Raw genomic sequence first — 21,213 nt, forward strand, 5'->3', positions numbered from 1 at the left:
AACAAAACAAAAAACTGATTATACCGAAAGGTGGCAAGGAAGTATAACAACAGGAGCTCTCATTCATTGCTGGTAGAAACAAAAAATGGCACTGCTGCAATCTGGGCAGCTATCTTGTATGATACCGTAATGGTAGATACATGTCATTATGCATTTGTCAAAACCCACAGAATGTATAACATAAAGAGTGAATCCTATTGTAAACTATTGACTTTTATTAATAATAGCATATCAATACTGGCTCATCAATTGTAACAAATGTACCACTCTAAAAACAAGATGTTAACGATAGGGGGAGGAGTGAGGAAGGAGGATGAAGACTTATATGTAATCTTACTGCTTAGATGTTTCCACGTTTCTAAAACCATTCAATTGAAGGCTATTTCAAAAAATCTAATCCCAATTACAGTAAATGCATTAAACATCAACTTTTAAATAATTATTTTGTGCCATGAAGAAGTATAACGTTATTTTTTGACCTCTCTCATGACCATACATTTAATAGACTTGTGAATTATTAAGTGAAAAAACAGACATGTTTCAGAATATTTAATTTTACAATTGTACTAAAATTTCTAGCTTATACCAGAAAACATGATTTGGCAGACACTGTACTTATAGAATATGGTTGTTTATCTGAATGTTTAATGGAAGTTATCCCTTTATTGTCAATTATGCTGAAGATGTAAAATTGAATGGTTATTCATTTTACTTGTGAATTCTGTGGGTCTTCTAACATTCTGTGTTACTCTTCATTAGATTTGTCTTGTAGCCTCATTATTGCCATATTCTCTTAATTTAGATGAGTAAATGCATTTTATTTATGATAACAGATAAAAGTTCTTAGTAGGTACATCTGTCACAACACTTATCTTTGATTAAAACAGAAGGTATCATAGAAGATTCTACATTTCTCTGTATTATATTTCATTGCAAACTATCAAAAACAGGGTTTCCACATTTAAAATAATGGAGTCTCAGGAATTATCTCAGAGTAATCTTTTAGAAATTTTTCCCCTTTAGTAGTAACATTCAGAGCATATTGGTCCAACTTGCTCAAATGTAAATAATACATATGCACTAAGATATATTCAAAATGCAAAGAATAAAAATTGCTTGCAATCCAATTCTACCACCTTCAGCAAACACTGTTGATATTTTGGGTGTACTCTCATCATTTTACTATGCCTGCATTATATAGGAGTTATAGGTATATTCTTTTGTAATTTTTTTCTTCCCTGCCCTAAGCTCATTATTTTGAATATATTTCCAAGCTACTAATATAAGATTTACCATAACTTATATGCTTATATTTGTTACATCTTTAGTTTGATTTAAATGTACAAATAGTAATACATTCTTATAATTCAAAATTTATATTGTATGAAAAAATATACAATGAAATGACCATGAAAGTTCTTTTTCTACTTTTGTCCCCTGACCCTCCAACTTCTCATCAGCAACTAGTTATATTCTTTTCTTATACATTTATTTGAAAGTATCTTACACACAGGTATGCAAATACATATATAGGCTTTTTCCCCTTTTTTAAGATTGCATTATACCACACTGTTCTGAACCTTGATGTTTTTCTTTTTAATTAACCTTGTATCTTGAAGAACATTTTATATCCATAAAGAGTTTTTGCATTTCTTTTTATAGCTTCATAATGTTACTTTTATGGATGCACCATAATAAGCCTAAGCAGTTCTCTATGATGGGCATTTTACTCTTACAAACAATGCAGCAGCAAAATACCTTGTACAGCCTTCATTTTGCAAGTATACAAATATACCTGGAGGTAAAATGTGTAGAAGTGGAATTTTTGGTTGAATGATATTTGCACTTAATGTTGACGGACAAGGTTAAATTGCTTCCATAAGCATTCTACCCATTTAGAATTCCACAAATATAGATCTTCCATAATTTATTTAAGCCCTCCTCAGTCACTGCACATTTTAAAATCCTATATTCTACCCTTTCAAAATATCCTTCTATCCTTTCAAGATTTTCATACCCATGTGTATAACCTCTAGGTACATTCGTATACTTGCAAATATATTTTACTCCCTTCTGCATTTAGTCAAAATCCCACATCTCATCACTTCGAATACACTTCAACATCTTTAAACCTTGTTTCTGTTTTTTACATAAAGTAAAATCTAAATTTCAGCTCAACCTACCTAGATTTCTATAGTTTAAGAATTTAGTGTTTTCTGTCCTTTCCTATGAACTTCCAAAGAAGTAGAAGAAATATGTGAAGCAGTGTCCTGAAAAACTGAAGAGGAAGTTCAACACACCCAGCAATCATTCCTTATAGCTTGGCAGAAGAGTTCTCAGTCCCATTTCCCCACAGATGATATTTTGTGTCTTCACCACATTCCATAAACATTCTACTCCACTCTCCTCTCTCTCACTTACTGGAGATGATTTCAGCAATCTTATTTATAGAGAAAATAGAAGCCAACAAAACAAGCTTTCTCAATCCACTGTCCTCTCCCCTGGCTCCCTTTCTCCACAGTTAGAAACATCTTTACCACCAATGCCTCCATTCCTCAATGCAAAGGACACATACTGATGTTAGTAATTCCGCTTAACCTCTTTCAATGACTCCCCATTGCTTTCATGATAAACTCCTCAATATGACCTACAACACCTTTAATGATTTAAACCCAGTTGCCTCCCCATTTTCTGTCTGTTTACTTTTATTTGCAGTTTACACTCCCAAACAATTCCCCGATTGACCATGTTTGTCCTAATCTTCTAATCATGGCTTTGAAATGAATTTCCTTTTCTTTCCTATTCACCTCGTTATGCCTCCAAGTTCTTCAAGTTTCAACTCAGATGCAACATTTTCTAGAAAGTTTCCTAGACCTCTCAGTCCTAGTTAACTGCCCCTTTTAGATGATTTAATAATCTCTTTTGTAGACTTTAATAATTGCCTTATCACACTACATACAATTATCTGTTTTGTTGACATCTATTCCATTATGCCTTGTCTTAACTTCAGTATTAATCCCATTGGTTACATAATTTGTATTCTTTTAAGTCTATTTCATTATTTGCACATGTCTTTCTCTTTTCTACTCATCTTGAGCTGATGAACTTGAATTACCTTTTTGCTCTGAACCTTAAGTCAGACCAAGTTAGAATAACTTTTCTCGTTTTTTCTATAACTGTTTTCCTTTCTTGTATTATTACTCATATACAGTCTAGATGCTCAATAAATATGATATAAAATATTTATAAATTAGCTTGCATTTGTTTGACTTAATATCTTTTTTACTTGTTACTGTCATTATGTTTCAAGAATTTTTAGTAACAAATGCTTTAATTTTAAAATACAATCAAAATTAACAGTTCATAATGATTTTTATTCCCTTGAGCATTCTTCCTTCTCATGCTATCTCATTTCATTTAAATAAAAAAGTACATACATACTTCATCTAAGACAGAGGGTGATCTGCTGAAAATCATCTACTTAAAATATAAGGTGGCTTTAGAAATAACCTTTATCAACACTAATGTTTATAATTTTATATTTTAATACCATACAAGCAAAATATAACCTATTTTTGTTTTGTTAGGTTAAATAAACTACTTTTTATGTGATAGATCATTCTTCCTATCAGTTATGAACTTTCAGTGGCATTATGAAGACTACTAGGTTCCAACTTTGATTTACCTTTTCCTTTTATAAGACTATGAGATATATTTTAAGTTTGAAATCTTTTGTCCTTAAAACATATTTCAATGAATTTTTTCCTCAAGAAGAAAGAAAGATAATGGAGCAGCTCTGTAATTAAGGGAAAGCATATCACAGTATCATGGGGGTCCAAATTTGAAATAAAATGATTTCTGTTCTAGGACTCAAGACTTGATATAATCAACAATATAAGAAAAATTCTAGATACAGTATAGTACCCTATGTGTTCTTTAAAAGATGTGTTGAAAATATTTAATTTTGAGTCATAGTTGGAAATATAGAATTATACTTTTATGCCCTCATTGTTTTACTTAAATGGACATTTTTACAGTATCTACACTCAGCCAGGGTACAAGATGGAGGACTACACATTTATCGTCTTTGACATTTGTAATATTACTTAAATAGCAAACCATCAATTGTCACATGCAAGGAACTATTAGAGCAAAGTACAGATGAAGTTGATTATTTCAAACAATTCAAATTTTATTTCCTGACAAATGAAAGAATTAAGTTGAGGTCAACAGGATATTAATTTATCTGGCGGTAAAAATTAATTTTGAGCAGATGCCAATGGTCTTTTAGGCTATTTATATTCAACAATTTAAAAAATGCTTATTGAGGATGTGCTCTATGTCAGAAGCTGTGCTTGGCACTGGGGCTAAAAGCATAAAATATCCTCTATAAATAAGATAGAGTTTGATATCTTGTAGATGACATAGCATAATTTAGAAGACAGATAATTACCTAAACAAGTTCAATACAATGTGGTAAGGAGTAATAATACAAGAAAGGAAAAACAGTTACAGAAAAAACGAGAGGAGTTATTCTAACTTGATCTGACTTAAGGTTCAGAACAAAAGGGTAATTCAAGTTCATCAGCTCAAGATGAGTAGAAAAGAGAAAGAATGTGCAAATAATGAAATAGGCTTAAAAGAATACAAATTATGTAACCAATGGGATTAATACTGAAGTTAAGACAAGGCATAAGATATTAGAGAATGCTTAAAATACACTTAAATAAGCCACAAAGTGTTATACATCCACAAGGATGTCGTACAGAACAATTAGAAAGTGATTCTATTCTTGCGAAAAAAAGTTTCTAAAGGTGGAACGTTAATATGTCCCTTTTTCAAAATACTGCAAAAACACTTTGTATATCGTTAGAACTACTCAAGACATTTGGTAAAAGGCAACATGGCCTACATGATTAAAGTTAATTTAAGGATAGAAAACGTTATCAATAAAAACAAAAATGAAAGACACTCCTGCCATCAAAAAGCATTTAAAATTTTCAAGTGAACTGTATTATTTATATTATCCAGAGCTAGGTTTAGAAGAGTGGCTGTGAAAATGATATCTTGTAATACTACTTATCTATTCTATGAGCTATGGTACATCATTTAGGGATGAGGGAAAAACAGCTTTTACTTCTTTTATTAATGCAGAGCAAATTCAACTTCCAACTCTGCATTCCATTTATGCTTCAGAATGACAACTGGCAAGGAACTATGATTCTAGAAGTGTTACAGTTGTGCTTGCCTGTGAAAAGGGGAAAAAATGAGATATTGTAAGATAAGCATTTGCATTGTCAGTACAAAAATAAAATAGAGATTCTTAATTTTAGATTAGTCCTTTTATTTTCTGGTAAGTTTTATGAACTGTGTATACTGCAGAAATGTGTGGATGCTCAAAGTGACTCCTAAAATTGAGTATCCAAGGAGGGCAATTACATCAACTCACTACAAAATGTACTATAGTATCTTTGTCAGAGTTAAATGCCTAAATGATAAAGAATATCAATTTAAAAATTTTCTGGCCAATGTAATTGTACTTATTCTAAGATGATGTAATGTAGACTGAAACTTCCTATGATGCAATGTGAACAAAACACAATATATAATATGCGTTCCCCTTCTGAATCTCAGTCACTTGTATTCAGAATATATCTTATTCACTTGTAGATGCCCAGTGCCTGTCCCATAGTAGGAACACAATGATTATCTGTTGAATTAATGACTAGAGAGAGGTTAATAAATACTTAGGGAATGCATTACACACATTGAATCATTCATTCACTTTTTTTTTTTCTTTAGAAGCAAGGTCAATTATCCAGTAACTTCAATAATATAATCAGGTCAGAATATGGAGAAGAACATTTGCTTTGGGCTGGATGCCCAGGGGTAGTATTGCATTTGCACCACTTACTAGTTGTGTGACTACAGAAAAGTCATACACCATTAGTGAACCTTAGTATCTTCTTGGCTTCCTGTTAGTATAATAGTGATAACAAATTCAGACGAGTGTTGTGTTAAATGAGTTAATTAATGTACAGTGCTCAGAAGAAGCATATGATTGATTACAGCTTGACATGGATGCAGCTGGAAACCATCATTCTTAGCAAACTATCACAAGAACAGAAAACCAAACACCGCATGTTCTCACTCATAGGTGGGAACTGAACAATGAGATCACTTGGACTCAGGAAGGGAACATCACACACAGGGGCCTATCATGGGGGGGGGGGGATTGCATTGGGAGTTATACCTGATGTAAATGATGAGTTGATGGGTGCAGCACACCAGCATGGCACAAGTATACATATGTAACAAACCTGCACGTTATGCACATGTACCCTACAACTTAAAGTACAATAATAATAATAAAAAAATAAATAAAATTAAATTAGAAAAAAAAGGTCATTTTTAATGTATTCAAATACTTTTGGGGGATCCTGCAATGGTCCAACATCTGTGCTAGGCACTAGGGAGCAACACCTCACCCAGTCTCTGCTTCAGAGAGCTACATGCCTTTCTCTCTGTCCCATTGGTCTCTCTTCCTCACTACATTTTAGAATTGTGTACATTTTACCCTGGGAACCGAGAGAAAAATACATCTAAAATAGACTGAAAGAAGAAAGAGGGTATGCCTGAGTTGAGTTCTGAAGAAACAGTATGGGCTACTTATCAGATAGATTTGAGGTTGAGGTTGGGGTATTAGGCAGAGGAAATAGCATGGCTGAAGACAGAGTGGAACTGAGATGAAATTAGGAAGATACTAGGCAATCAGACTAGATGAACTGCCCATGTGTAAGTTCTGATGTAAATTATTTTCAGGAAAAATAAATTCCCAAGATACCAAGAGTTCTGATAAAACAGATATAGAAATGTATATAGAAATGGACTTAAGGGTCATTTCAGCCCAGTTAATCTAGAGATCCAGAAAGCAAGAGACTGAATAATTGAATTGATTTGTTAATGTTTAAGAAAATAAATACATGTAAGAGAGCTTTGGCTGTTGGATTATTATGGATGTTTGTGATTGACTTTGTCTTCTATTAGGTCTAGGTTAAATCCATTTTTCAATATTTAAACCCTTAATGGCTCAATTCTTTGATATGAAGAAAACAGAATCCTATAAAAACTATATTTTCTCTACAAATACCAAACTCTGAGCAATTTGGGATACTTCTTGCAGCAAAAACTCAGTACTTTTGGAAAATGGCTAAATCACAGATTTATTCTATTTGAACCTATTTTTCTTTGCTCTGATTAAAGGTTTCTTCTTCTCTCATAATGAACTCATTTTTCCTTTTGGAAGAGAATAATGCCACTTTTCTGATTTTGTATTCCACAGTGAATGCCTTATCTTTTACACCAGACATAAGGTATACCTTATGTAGTCTTGAAGCCCTGAATAATTCCAATTTAAAAAAAGGGTTAACATGAAGAAAGCATAGTCTGTTTTGAAGTGACATTAGCTGAACAATCAAAGGAGACCAATGAACTTAGCCAGAGATTTACTTACACAATAGGCCTCTACTTCAGAACTATTCCCCAATCAATGTTCCCAAATTCTGTGCAGTTCCTGGCTCATTTTTATTCCCCTTTGCATGGCAATGCATTTTATATTATACTATGTATAGTTACCCCAATTCATTCCATATAAAATAACTTGTTTCAGATTATGTGAATCTTTTATGCATTGATATAGTCTTTCAGAAGTGTGAAGAGTATTCTCTGCTTCTAATTTCCAGTACATAGCAAAATCTGCTATACACAATTGTTAGCTTTTATTCATTCATAAAATAAAGATTTCCTGAGTACCTCCTACATGCCTTGCACTGTGTTGGGAATAGGGATTCAGAAATAAGTGAGACATTGTTTGTTTCCATAGACGTTGTGACTCTGTTGTGGGAGAGCCTTTTGGGATGAGAAGGTACCTAACATTGAATGTTAAAAGAGAGCTTCCTGAAAGAGTAGATGCATGAATTGTTTTTTAACTAGATGCAAAGGCAAATGCCAAGTGAAGGAGAGCACCAAAGAGGTGCCCATAAAGCCTCAGTCAGTGCATGTGGCCTCTAGTTCATGGTTTTAACTCTAGTATCCATTTGGAACAAGGACTCCACTCAAACACAAATCGAGTTTATTTAAAATGTGAGGCTCTTTATAAATTGAAGATAAATACTCTACACTTCCATTATCCCTTCCTTAAACTCACTGATCCTTAAAGATCGCAAGTAGTCTATGAAGCCTATGAAGTTATGTATAGCAGTGTGCATGTATGTGCTATTTTCTGGGAAGAACTGACAACCTGATATCAGAGTTTTTGAAAAGGTTTGCCCTACCTCCTCAAACACAGAGCTTCTAGAAATATAATTCTTTTTCTACCGGATGCTAGTCACCACTTCCCCATCTTGCATCTCTAGAATATGACTCTGACTTTGGTCTAGCTAGCATTCCATCCATGCTCTCTGCCCTACCTGGAAAATAATCTATCTCTTCCTTGCTGATACCCATGTGGCACACACCCCACATCACAGTATGTTCATTTTGTTTTTAGAAGTGCCCAGACTGCCTTGATACCAAAGATGCATTACTTCTGACACTGGAATTCTGGAAGTATATGAAGTCCATTTATTATAGGTAGTCTTAAGCATGACTTTATACCTTAATGATAACATCTGACCACCTTTCATGTTTGAGATTGAATTACCCTACCTCTGGATTTGGTATAATCAAACAAATAAAAATAATAGTACACAATTTTGTGAAATGGTAGGCAACATTTTGCTTTCACTTAAGGCTTTAAAATATTCTCTTTTCCTGCTTCTATCTACATGCTCTCAGAGCATAAAAGATTTTATTTTTTTTAAGCCAACAAAACCTGTTGTTTGAGATAGTATTAATGAAACTAGTCAGCTTATTTAATTCATTTCTGAATAAGAGATGTTCAATGTCATTGACACTGTGTCCCTGAATGCAGACAATATCAGCATCAGTCCAAGACAATTGTTCAAGATTAAATTAATTGTCCTTTCCTTTCTCTGAGTTGCCTTGGCACTTTGAATATATTTCTGTGATTGCAATCTCGTGTTTTGAGTTGTTTGTAAATTATATGTGTTTATTTCTCTCTCTCTCGTTAGATATTAAACTCTGTGGACCTGGACTCTGGTTTGGTCTTGTTTATACCAAAATGTGTTCTTGATTTGTAGCTCAACACACTTAACTGGACAAATAAATCAATTGTATGATAAAATATTGCTTTCTCTCCTATCCTTATATACATATTCTCTCTGCATCCTATTTCCTTCATAGATATCATGTCTGAAGTAGACATATTGAAGGCTCCCCAGTTTAGGAAATTGTTAAGCACCTCTTGATATAGAATTATATGTGCTATTAAGCTTCTAAATAGCCAATAACTCTAATTATTGATATGTGTATATATGTATATGTTTATATATATGTATTTGCTTAAACTCTAATTATAGAGCTATTACAGTTGTATAGAGATATACATATGTGTTTAAAAATGCTACTTGCTCAAATGAAATAACAAAATATAATATCACATATCAAGGAATTATGAAGAGAATTCTTAGCACTCCAAAGTATCAAATTCTATGACCGTCTAATTAATTCTTTAGAAGCTCTGATAAGATGCAATAGGAAATACTGTACTGCATCTATTTTAAGCAGTGTATTCAAACAAGATAAACACAGCCCCTTTAGATCAAGAATATAAAATCAGGAAATGGGCTGAATTTCCCTTTAAGGAGAAATGCCCACAAACATCTTAATTATAAATATACATATATACACAAATTCAAAAATAAAGGCTTTGACTTTCTTTTGGATATTTTTATCCAGTGATCTACCACATTTTATATTTAGAAAAGAAGGTAATTAAAGAAATGTACAAAAAATACATAAACGTTTCTACACTAAATACAACAACGTTCACTGAACAATGCAATTCTGAAAGCTTTGGCAACATTTCCTTAACTCTTAAAAAAATTTCAGCTCTCTGAGACTTGTAAGGGAAATACAGGCATTATAGCATCTTCCTTCTAAAGAGTACTACCAACAGCTAATTCAGTTATAAATGTGTCATACTTATATTGATAACCAATGCTTACTTTATTTTTTACTAGTGAGATGAGAACCGAAATAATTTCCTAATATAGACAAAAAGAAAATATTGGACTTTCATAATTGGCAATAATGTAATCACCCAGAAGTTTTGACTTTAAATGATTACTGATACTTTTATACACTTTATAAAGGCTGCATTTTATTTTAGGATATAAATAGTATTAAAACAAGCAAAAAAAAAAAAAGAATGAATTATAAATCTAAAGACAATTGACTTGCCTCAAACTCTGGCAGCACATAACTTTGTGAGAGCTCTAGTTAGCAACTTGGGTGGGGGGTGGGGGGAAGCAGCATCAACAACAAACCAAGCTGTCACCCTGAGCAAAGCTGGAAAGGTCAATATGATGTTTTAATGGTTAGACAGACTGCCTTATGGGTAAGAAATTTTTTTTTTTTAAAGCATGTATGGGGAAAAAAAAGTCACATTGCCCTATCTGTGGGTAACCATTTATTAAATGGGTCAAGGAACACATATTTCCAGTAAGACTGTTGGCAATAAAGGGCACAGATTTGGTCTGTAATAAACATCAGCCTGATGCTCACCGAAATAATGCTGTCAGGCCTGCCCTTTAGAACATTGATCCAGTACTGGTAAATATCGAGTATGAGAACAATATAGCAAATACAGCCATGAGCATTATGTAATTCAATTATAGAGAAAAACAAAGTACCAAGTAGAAAGTAAAGGGGAATGATAAGTAATGCCAACTATTCTTAATTTTAAGATGCTAGGTATAAACACTTAGCCATAAGGCAAATGTGTTAGCAGTGTCCCTTATTAACTTTAAAGCATTCATTTTGATCTGTTAGGAATGGCAAAATCCAATATTTAATGCAAAATTGTATTTGTTATTCTAAGCATTTCAATGCTCTCTTTCATTGTGAAAATTATCTAGTCTTAATTATATTGATCTTAAAGTGGCAACTTTTCCATCAGTTACTAAGAATTCAAGCCTGATAATCCAACACCTAGGCAAGGGATATTTTAAAATCAATTCCTAACTCATAATATCACTCAACAATTTGGCAAATACGTACATTCTGTATATACATTAAAATAAATATATGAGTAAGTTGAAATTGTCAGGTGAATTTAATTGATCAATGTTGTCTTTGGGCTGTGACCTGAAAATATATTACAGTCCTCAGAATTGGGGAACTTACTGTATCAAATTCTCTCTCTTGCTCTGATTTATTTTTATATCACTAGCTGAATTAGGGTAGTGGAGATGCTGAACTAAAAATGAATGTTTATGAAATATGACAAAATACTTTTAGATAATTACATATTTCTTTATTTCACCAATAAAACCCAGAAAGATAGTTGGATTATTAGAGAACAAAAAAGTGAATTCAAGAGGATACTGACCCAAGGCCAAACTTTAAGCCATAAAGACTCAATTATATTCTCTTTGGCCAGAGTTAATCTTATTTACCCAAATAGAAATTGGAAATGTTTACTTGAAATATTCTTACTTAATCTGCTAGCTTTTGACTTGCTTGTGGACTGCACCGAATTGGTTGGGAATGTAGAAAAGCTGTACTCAGTTTGCAGCTCCTGAACATTGAGAACAGACACCCAGACATAAGCAGAACCCCATGTATGAAGTAGAAATGTGTAAAAAGAAAAGGTTTATTATCAATTTTTTAATATCTTTTTTAAACATGAAATTTGGCGACTGTTATGTTGAGTAATTTGATGGAATCTTTTTGAAAATTTCACCCCCTTTGCCCACAAAATTCGCAAAATTAAGCATAATAAAACAGGACTTAAGAAGATGTTATTTTTCTGGAGTTCAAAATTAAATAAAATTTCATAAAGTGCCTAACTTTTTCGTGAAATACAAGTAGAAAAAAATGCAAGAATATTTTCTGTTTTATAGGTCTTCAAAAAAGCAATTTAATATTGAGTAAAAAAGAAAGATATTATCTGAACTGTAGGTATTGTGAAAATGGTGCTGCAAAAATTAAAATACTAGTTTGTGCCGCAGCCATAAATTACTAAACTAATTATCTAGTAGCAGGCATAACTGAATCATTCAAAGGGGTAATTAGCAATCAGACATAATGAGTACTGCTGCTATTTCTTGTCATACTGTATTTAGCTTCTGTGCAGCCTGGAGGAACTGAATTATTTCCTATCCTTCTCAGAGGGCATTACTGCTATATTGAGTGTATCAGCCCATATTATTACTCCCAGTAGTTTAATTCGTCACTGGACTGCACATTTTTGATTTCCCCCGTCAAAAGTTTCCCAGCTCTCCCAGGCCCTTTAAAGCATCTTCTTAGTAATCATTCCTTAATATATATGTAAACTGCATCAAACCAAATTATATTTCCTTTATTAGTTTTATAGAATTCTGATCCAATAACACAAGCTGTATCATTTTAATAGTAGTTTCTGGAGCAATATCTGTAAGTTTTAATTATATATACAAACTAAATTATAGAACTTTTCATGTATATTTTAGATGCAAATCTACAACAATGCTATAACTCATTCTTTTTTTTTTTTTTTTTTTCCTGAATGCCTTCCATGCATTCAGACATGAACCTGGGACCTGGGACATGAAAATGAGGACGATATGATCCCTGAATTATGGATTTCTTAGTCTACTGAAGATTTAAATATTTGCAAAAAATATGGTACATGCAATAATGATGCAAGTGAGGGAAACTCTATGTATACAACATACTACCATATGTCACCTCCTCTTAGTGCCTTCTCATATTATGAACAAATTTCAAAAGATTAGATGGCAGGAATGCAATTTATAAAATGAATCAATTAAGGGAGACAGTATATTTCAGATACAATATAAAAATTTAATTCAGTGCATATTTTTCAGTTGAGATTTACTAAACATCCATTCTATGAAAATGCACGGGCTCTGAACCTTAGCTTCAAGAGGGTAAAGTTTGGAAATTCTGATTTAGAAAGTCTCAGGGGGAGCAAAGTTTCCAAAAGCTAAGCCAGGGAGCCAGGATTGGGAACCACTGTGTGAAGGCACTAAATAGTTAAAATGAGAAAATCCCTTTTTCAGCCCCTAGATTTAGTCAAAGAACATACAGGGACATTTAAGGTAGAGGCAGAATATAACCATAAATGAAAGGGTTTTTAAGAGAGAGCTTTGCAAGCACTCAAAGAGGATCTTATACTTTTTCTTTTCCAGAAATAATCAAGGAACATGACATCCCTTCTCTTCCTGCTGCAGAGGGTGCTAAGTGCTTCAAAGCTCCCCACTGTTGCCATTTACTAAGGGGACTTCACCTCCTGCAGTCCTGCTCTGCCCTGTATTAAAATAGCAATTAACTGAAAGAAAAAAAAATAAGAGAAACGTAAATACACACAGATTTTAGGAGATGCAAACTTAATGTTTTTTAAGGACTTATTTTTTAATGTCCTGAGAGGAGATCACTTTGCAATTAGCACAACAGCAAACAAAACAAAACAAAACAAAACAAAACACAAAACAAAACAAAACAAAACAAAACAAAAACCTAACAGTTAACAAAGCCCTGTGCTACAAGCTTCATACTCACATTCCGTTATCTGAATGGGGTTGGACCACACGCTTGCTGGATACTTGCATATTAACATGACACCTGAGGATAAAAGTTATCTATAATTAGGCTGCAGATTCTGAGGGTTTTTTGTTCTGTTTTTGAAGAATGAAAAGTAAAGAGAAAGGAGAAGAACCTAGCATGACCAGAACACCCACTCTATATCAAGCATGGTGCTCAGGGTTTTAAATGCATAGAGGGAGTGGACATACATAAAGCTCATATATCCCAAGATTTTTAGACTATAAGAGGTGAGGTCCCCAAAACAAAATGTACAAATCTCTACAAGTCAAAAAAGACATGCTACTTGTTCTACTTGTCTTCATTTTGCGGTTTTTACCTAACTAGAGTCAAGGATTCCACAATTCAGAGAGTTAATAGAGGCAATACTCCTTGAAGTTAATTCCTTACTGAAGAAAGTGTCTAGCAGTGCTTTGTTACATGACAATCCTATCAAGTGAATAATCCTATATGAAGGTTTTTCATCATCTCTCTTCCTAAGTGGCGCACTATATAGGGGCGGCCAGAAATGTAATTGAGGTGTAAGAGAATAGGTGTCTTTTTAAAAACTAACATTCTTTTTAACGAGTCATCAAATAGAAACTGTCCATGAGTTGCACATAATTTCAAACATCTCAACAACTAAAACTGGAGCACGCTTAAACTCTCTGCCCACCTCAGGCACCATGTTATATGACTTGTATTTGTGCATACAGACTCACTCATGCTTGCACACCTCCACACAAACAAAAGCCATACATACAAAACACGATATGACACTAGGTAAGTGTAGAAGGGTGGGCTAGAGAGTGGTTGCTAATAAAGAAAATAATCTCGGCCACTCCTTCCCTTATGGAGTCCCTTACCAGTAATTTGACAGAATACTGACATTACCCCCTGGTCACTCGTGTATAAATTTAACTATATGTTATGCCAAATGATCTAGTAAACAAAATCTTTGTCTCAAAGATTACCAGGTAGTGCGCGCTCTCTCTCTCTCTCTCTATCTCTCTCTCTCTCCCCTCACTCTCGCACTCTCTCTGTTGCTAATACACAAAACCTTACATGTTCTTCCCCTAGCCCCTATAATATTATACATTATAATGTGTTCACTTCCTCCATGTCAGTCTTTCTCACTAGAATCTTAAAACAGTTTTCAACATGTGGAAGGTGAACCATAGATCTTCTTTAATGAACAAACACATAACTGCAAGGTCAGCTCTGGCTATTCACACTAATATACCCGAATAAAGTACCATGTTACTTTGTCACATCTGCCTGAGCAATCAGAACCAGTTCTCTGTACTGAGCTTCCCACAAAGTGTCCTCATTCAATCCCAAATTTCTTGAAGCAACGAGAATGTAATGAATACACCGTAGTCATTCAATAAATATTTTTGATGTAAATGAAGGAATGAATGGATGGAAGTGTGTTAACCATGAGAGGGCAGCCACCCATTGCTGTTCGTTCCTAGCCTGAGACTGATTTATTTTCTCACATGAATCAGGCCTAGGATAATGCAGAGGTTAAAGGGAGAGACTGGGCTCTGGGCCACACATTGTGGGCCTTTGCGTGACCTGAGACATGGCATGCTGAAACAAAAGTGAGCTCCAAGACTAGGCAGGCCATGCATTTAGGTATCACGCAAAACAGAGAGGAACCCAGGAATGTGAAAGAAAGGAAAGCAGGGATCCAGACACGAAGATTCAGAACTGGAGTGTGTCCCTGAGTAGGTGAAGAAAGTGACAGCTGCTCCCTACAAGAGTCTGTGTCTCAGTCTTCTTGGAGCAGGTGGAACCGAAGTCCTCAGAACCAAATCCAACAGCAGTTACATAGGTCATAAAAAACAGTCCCGGATATGTTAATTAGGGCCGCAAACTCAGATGTGTCCTGGAATCAGACAAGTAATATAATGAATGGAAGCAGACCTGTGACAGAAAATTTGGACTGATGGGACCTGGGGTGGAAAAGGGAACTCCTGCCCTGCATTTTAAGCTTTTGAAATTAGTGTGCCATTTGCAGCCTGTACTTTTTGACTCTGGCAAAATGCTGGGTTGCGTGTGAATTATAGAAATAAAATATATTAACAATTTTTATTGCAGTTTTGATTCTCATATTACCTATAAGTATGACATTGCCAAAATGCTTTTGGCCCTAAGGAATCTTGGATAACAGGACTGAGAATCAAGCTTATTTATAACTAATAAGTGGGGAATGGGAATGCCCCCTGCATGGCACCGCCTCAGCTCCTGAAATTTCATATTCACCTTGGACAGCCCTCCCTCTTGACAACTTTATATTCACAGCCTGCCCCCACCAAAGTCCCTATTCCATCACCCCACAGACATATTCTTAATAATCAATACTCAAGTGAGCCAGGAGAATATGTTATTTCCCACAGATGTGTTCATGCAGAGACTAAGTTGATTTAATGCAATTGTCTTATTAAACATGATAAAACTGACATACCAGGAAGAAACATGACTTGCCCAATCCCATATAGATGGTCCATGAGACAGCAAAGATTAAATCCAGGTCTCTTAATTAACAGTCTATTATTGAAATAACCCTAAAAAGCCCTTTCAGAGCTACATCCATGAATATAACAATTCTGTAATTTTTTTTTTTGCACTCAGTATACTCTTTCAAGCACACAAACACAATCCCACTTATACACAGAACATAATGCTTTCATTTAAAAAAAAGAACTATGATTTTTTTTTTCTTTCTTAGATCTTCTCATTATGTATGCTACTTCCTTGAGGCATGTGGAAACAATACACATGAATAGTTTGCAGAGTAAAACAGAGAGGAGCACCATGAATTTCGAGAAATATGAGCACATATATCAAACACAGGGAACACATAGAATATAAAATAAATTATGTGCATATCTTGGAATGTCAACCAAAACAGCTAATATAGCATATAAAATATAAAATAAGGAAATCTAAATTTGTCCTTTCCTCTTTTTTTCTTGATATTTTCAATATAAATTTGAAAGCCAATAGTTTAAAATATTACATAAATCTTTAAACACTAATCAGAATCAAATATCAAATATTGGCCTACTTTTTAAAAAGTAGAATAAATTCTCAATAAAGAGAATACTATTACATTACTATATAAAATTATATATAACTTTACTTGTGAAAAATTGAAGACCATACACAGGTGACTTAGTGTGGCTCCAAAAGAAATACAGAATAATTGATGTTGTCACAAGAGGGAGCCCATGTTTTTCAATTAATGCAAACACATTGTAAGTAAATGAAATGAAAGTAATTTAATTCGGACAAAATATGAAGCTATATATTTTATAGTATAATTCATTATTGATGACAAAATATAAATTATTATTAAATATCAGTATTAACCACTCTCTTTTTTTTAGTTTATCTGGACGGAAAATGAGAAAACCTTTTTAATGATTTATTTTCCAAACAAACATAGAACTAGGATACGCAGGAAGCAAATAAAACACGTAATAGTTTTAATACAAAAGTTTAAAAGGAAAATATATTGTTCTGGCAGTGTGCAATGAAAAGAGAGACTAGTTATCTTCTGTTCATAATTATATATTAGATATCCTTCTAAATTAACTTCAATTTTTTCTAGAACCACTATTAAGTGGATGGCAAACAAAAGAAAAAATACTGATTATAAAGTCATGTAACTTCCTACAATTTATATAGACTTCAAACATGTTGCAGATGATAAATACATACACTTTGTCACTTTAAAAATTAAAATTAAAAAACTTCATGAAACTTCCTAAAAGATATTTAACGTCTTTGAAATTAAGTTTTCTGCATCTAAAACAGAATGTGAAGCTATCTTTCTACATGATAGTGAGAATTAATGTGATAAGCTAATAACACCTGGAGCATCAGTGCCTGGATTTTGGTCACTGTTAATAAATGGCAATTTATTTCCACCTTTTGAGTAAACATTAGAGACATAGCTCTAATAATAAACACTTTTAAGTTCCTTTTGTAAAAATAAACACTTTACTGGTACTTAATTCACTGTCTAAGCATTGATTTTCATCACTGGTTTCTTTCTAAGTTCTCAAAAGAATAGCATACATTGGACATTATAATTCTTTCACCTACCAAAAGCTCTCATATCCATTTCTGAGTAAATTAAAGCTGCCAAAACAAAACGGCATTTTTCAATGTTTATCTTACTGGGTCCTTCTGAAGTGTGTTAAGTAATTAAATTACTTAAATTTAATTTTCCTCTCCAATCATTCCTCTTGTTTCTTGCATGGACTCTTCTCTCTTATTAATGGCTTTACCCAGATTTAAGCCATAGCCTCCTTGTTTTTTCCACTATATCTGTGGTCTCTTGAAATATCTTCTTCCATAGTTTCACTACCACCTCTAGAGTGATAAAATAGGTAGACAAATGGATGTGCTAGAATGATTTATCTAGCATGCATATCTAACCATTTCTCTTTCCTGCTGAAAACTCTCCTGGTATTCTCCTTACGTACACAGAAGAAGGCTAACTGGGGGATCAAACAGCATGTTGTTTTTTCTGGTTCAGATACCCTTGATCTACATAATGTTTTGTCTTGATGTTCTTGTTTTGGGTGTGTGTGGTGTTTTTCTTTTTTTTTTTTTTTTTTTTTTTTTGACAGGATCTTGCTTTGTTGCTCAGGTTCGTGTGACGAGACATGATCATGACTCACTGCAGCCTCAAACTCCTGGACTCAAGGGATCCTCCCGCCTCAGCTTCACAAGTAGCTAGGACTATAGGCATGCACCACAATGCCCGGCTAACATTTTTATATTTTGTAGAGATGGAATCTATGTTGCCCGGGCTAGTCTCAATTTCTTGACCTCAAATGATTCTCCTGCCTTGACCTCCCAAAGTGCTGAGATAACAGGCATGGGCCACTGAACCCATCCTGTTTTGTGTTTTTTATTCGAATACTTTTTCACACAAAGGAAAAGGAGATAAAAGAGAAAAATTCACTCCTCTGGCTTTGGGTAAAAGTTAGAAAAACTGACAATATTGGACACATAGTATCTGTTTCATCATCATTCCCCCTGTTCGCTACCATTTTGCTGACACTGGAGGTTGCTATCATCGAATCTGTGTTATTTTACTTATTAGGATGTAATTAAGAGGTAGGTGAAGCATTTTTTATATCCATGCCTATGTCGGAAGTGGAAAATTTAAACCTAAACACAGGGGATATGTACATCAAGATAAACTCAAAGAAGACGATACTGTACCCCCCCAAAAAAACTTAATAAACCTACATATAATTAGGCCAGCTGCTTCACTTAGCGCCCTCATGCCTGGCTCCTATAGGCATCAAGATTGTGATCACAAGGCTGCATGTGAGAGCATGCTCTATACCAATCAAGGGACTAAAGGTTTTACATGTGCAGACTGAGTAGACATGCATTAAGCTCATACATTCCAAGCTCTTCAACTGTGATGAGATTCCTTGTTCATATTTGCATGACAAGGCATCCAACCAGCTCTAACGCTCACTGATAAATTTGATGGATATTTTGGGCTGTGAGATGTGAGTTTCCAAACATTAACTGAAAATAAAAATCTCTGTGATGTGCTAGTTACTCTCCTTGTCTTCATTTGGAGCTTTTTACATAACTAGGGTCAATGATTCCCTAACCCAGACAGTTATAGAGGCAATACTCTCTGTGACGTTATTTCCTTATTGCAGAAAAAGACAACCTCTACTCACTCTTCATTAGGTGGTACCATTTACTTCCCATGTAATGTTAGTTTTATCAGTTAAAGTCTCTGAATATGAGTTCCTCTTCTGTAAAATAGGCAATAACATTCACCTTATAAAATTGTAGGAAGAATTAACTGACCAATGTAGTAACATAAAAATGATAGCTGACTTGTACTAAGTACTTACAATGTGGCCACAGGCTTCTTAGCTTTGCAAACATTGACTTATTTAGCCTTCACAACAACTTCATAAGGTAGGCTCTTTCACATCACTTCCCTTTATGGATAGAAAATTGAGGAGTAGAACAGGAGGTCACATACAAGAGAAGTGTTAGAACAAGTTCTGAAAGCCAGGCATTTTGGTTCCACAAACCATTATATTTTATACCTGACTGATAAAAGATGCTGGCTGTCACTCAGTAAAAGGAAGGTAGATTGGTATGTCTGTAGCATGACACATTAGTTCTTTTGTTGCCTGAGTGTTTTCTGTTATTCCCTGCTCTGATCTTTCCAATACAAAAATAATACATAGAATATCCTCTGCCTCCAAGCTTGCAACCAAAAATGTAGTTCACAGTTTCCTTTTGCTGTTTCCTGTGAGGGAAGAAGCATTCCTACCCACCCTTCAATGCAGCACAGGAATTATTGACTCAACATCTGTCTCTCTCCTTCCAGAGGAGCTCTCATGGAAACTTTATCCCATGTTTGACCATAAGCACCCTGAAGTTAGGAACTAGGTTTTATTTGGTTTTGGGTCTTCACAGCCTTTCATAGTTCCTCCTATGTAGAAGACAGCAAAAATGCTGGTTTTAGGAGGAGTAAGAAAAAGAACAGACAATAAACATTGTATAAAGGATTTACTACTAGAGAAAATAGATTCTATGTACAGCATTTAAATTAGAAGCATTCAATTAGAACCAACTTGTGAGTGCTAAAATAAACTGATCCTAATTTAAAACCTGAACAGCCATAAAATAGTTTGTTACCATTTAAATTTAGCTATGTTATCACAATGATGTATATTTATAATCTTTTTTCATATTTACACAAAAATGAGTATAACAAGAAAATTTAAATTTTAGAGGAGACAGAAAAGGAAAATCACATAGGAGAGTAACAAACATCCCAAATGCATTTCCATGGTTTTTCCTCCATTTCTTTCTTTTTGCCTTTGTTATTGCTCCCTGATATCCAAATGTTCAGCGATATTCCCTTTTATTTAAATAGCATTTCACTGTTCTCATATTATTTACTTAATGTTTACTTTCAGCTCATTTTTAAGCTGTGAACAGGGGAATAAATATACCTATATGCGGCTGTGGGCAAAACATTGTGTAAATTGTAACCTAGAGAGGAATTTCCAAAGCCAGCCTTACAAATGCCCCAATGCTAGTCATGAGATATGAATTGCTATGGGCAGTGAGATGAGGAATTGACGTATATGCTTAAAGAAAACAATGAAAACCCCTTTTTTGAATTTAGATAAGCTACTACAATTTTTATTAATATTACTGATACTTAAATCAATCATAATGTGAACAAATTTGCCGATTTGATTTGGCATAGGTCTAAGGATTTATTTAGTGCACTGCTCTTTTCCTCTTATGGTTCCTCTATCTCCGACAGTTCCCTGTGCCACCTTTTCCACAGATGTAAATACATGATTGTTCATGCCTGAGGGCTTTAAAGCAAACTCAAAAAGAATAAATATTTTTGTAGCTAGCTCAAAAATAAAATTATTTTTCAATCTCTAAATCTGACCTTTCAAAGCTTTCTTCCACTTTATT

At 34.0% G+C, this 21,213-nt stretch overlaps 1 protein-coding gene across 18 annotated transcripts in view; it reads right to left on the reverse strand.

The window, feature by feature from the left end:
• Positions 1-21,213, reverse strand: part of LOC105477129 (RALY RNA binding protein like) — a 733,794-nt gene that overhangs the window by 449,678 nt on the left and 262,903 nt on the right. Inside the window, exon 1 of one of the 18 annotated variants that reach the window (XM_071068044.1) lies at positions 13,687-16,617. The exons of the other annotated variants lie outside the window; for them this stretch is intronic. The gene's annotated coding sequence lies outside the window, so the exon portion shown is untranslated. Of the gene's footprint in view, positions 1-13,686; positions 16,618-21,213 lie in introns of those variants that run through there. 18 annotated transcript variants of the gene reach the window in all.

Source organism: Macaca nemestrina, chromosome 8 (genome assembly GCF_043159975.1).
Source record: "Macaca nemestrina isolate mMacNem1 chromosome 8, mMacNem.hap1, whole genome shotgun sequence".
Taxonomy (NCBI): Eukaryota; Metazoa; Chordata; class Mammalia; order Primates; family Cercopithecidae; genus Macaca; species Macaca nemestrina.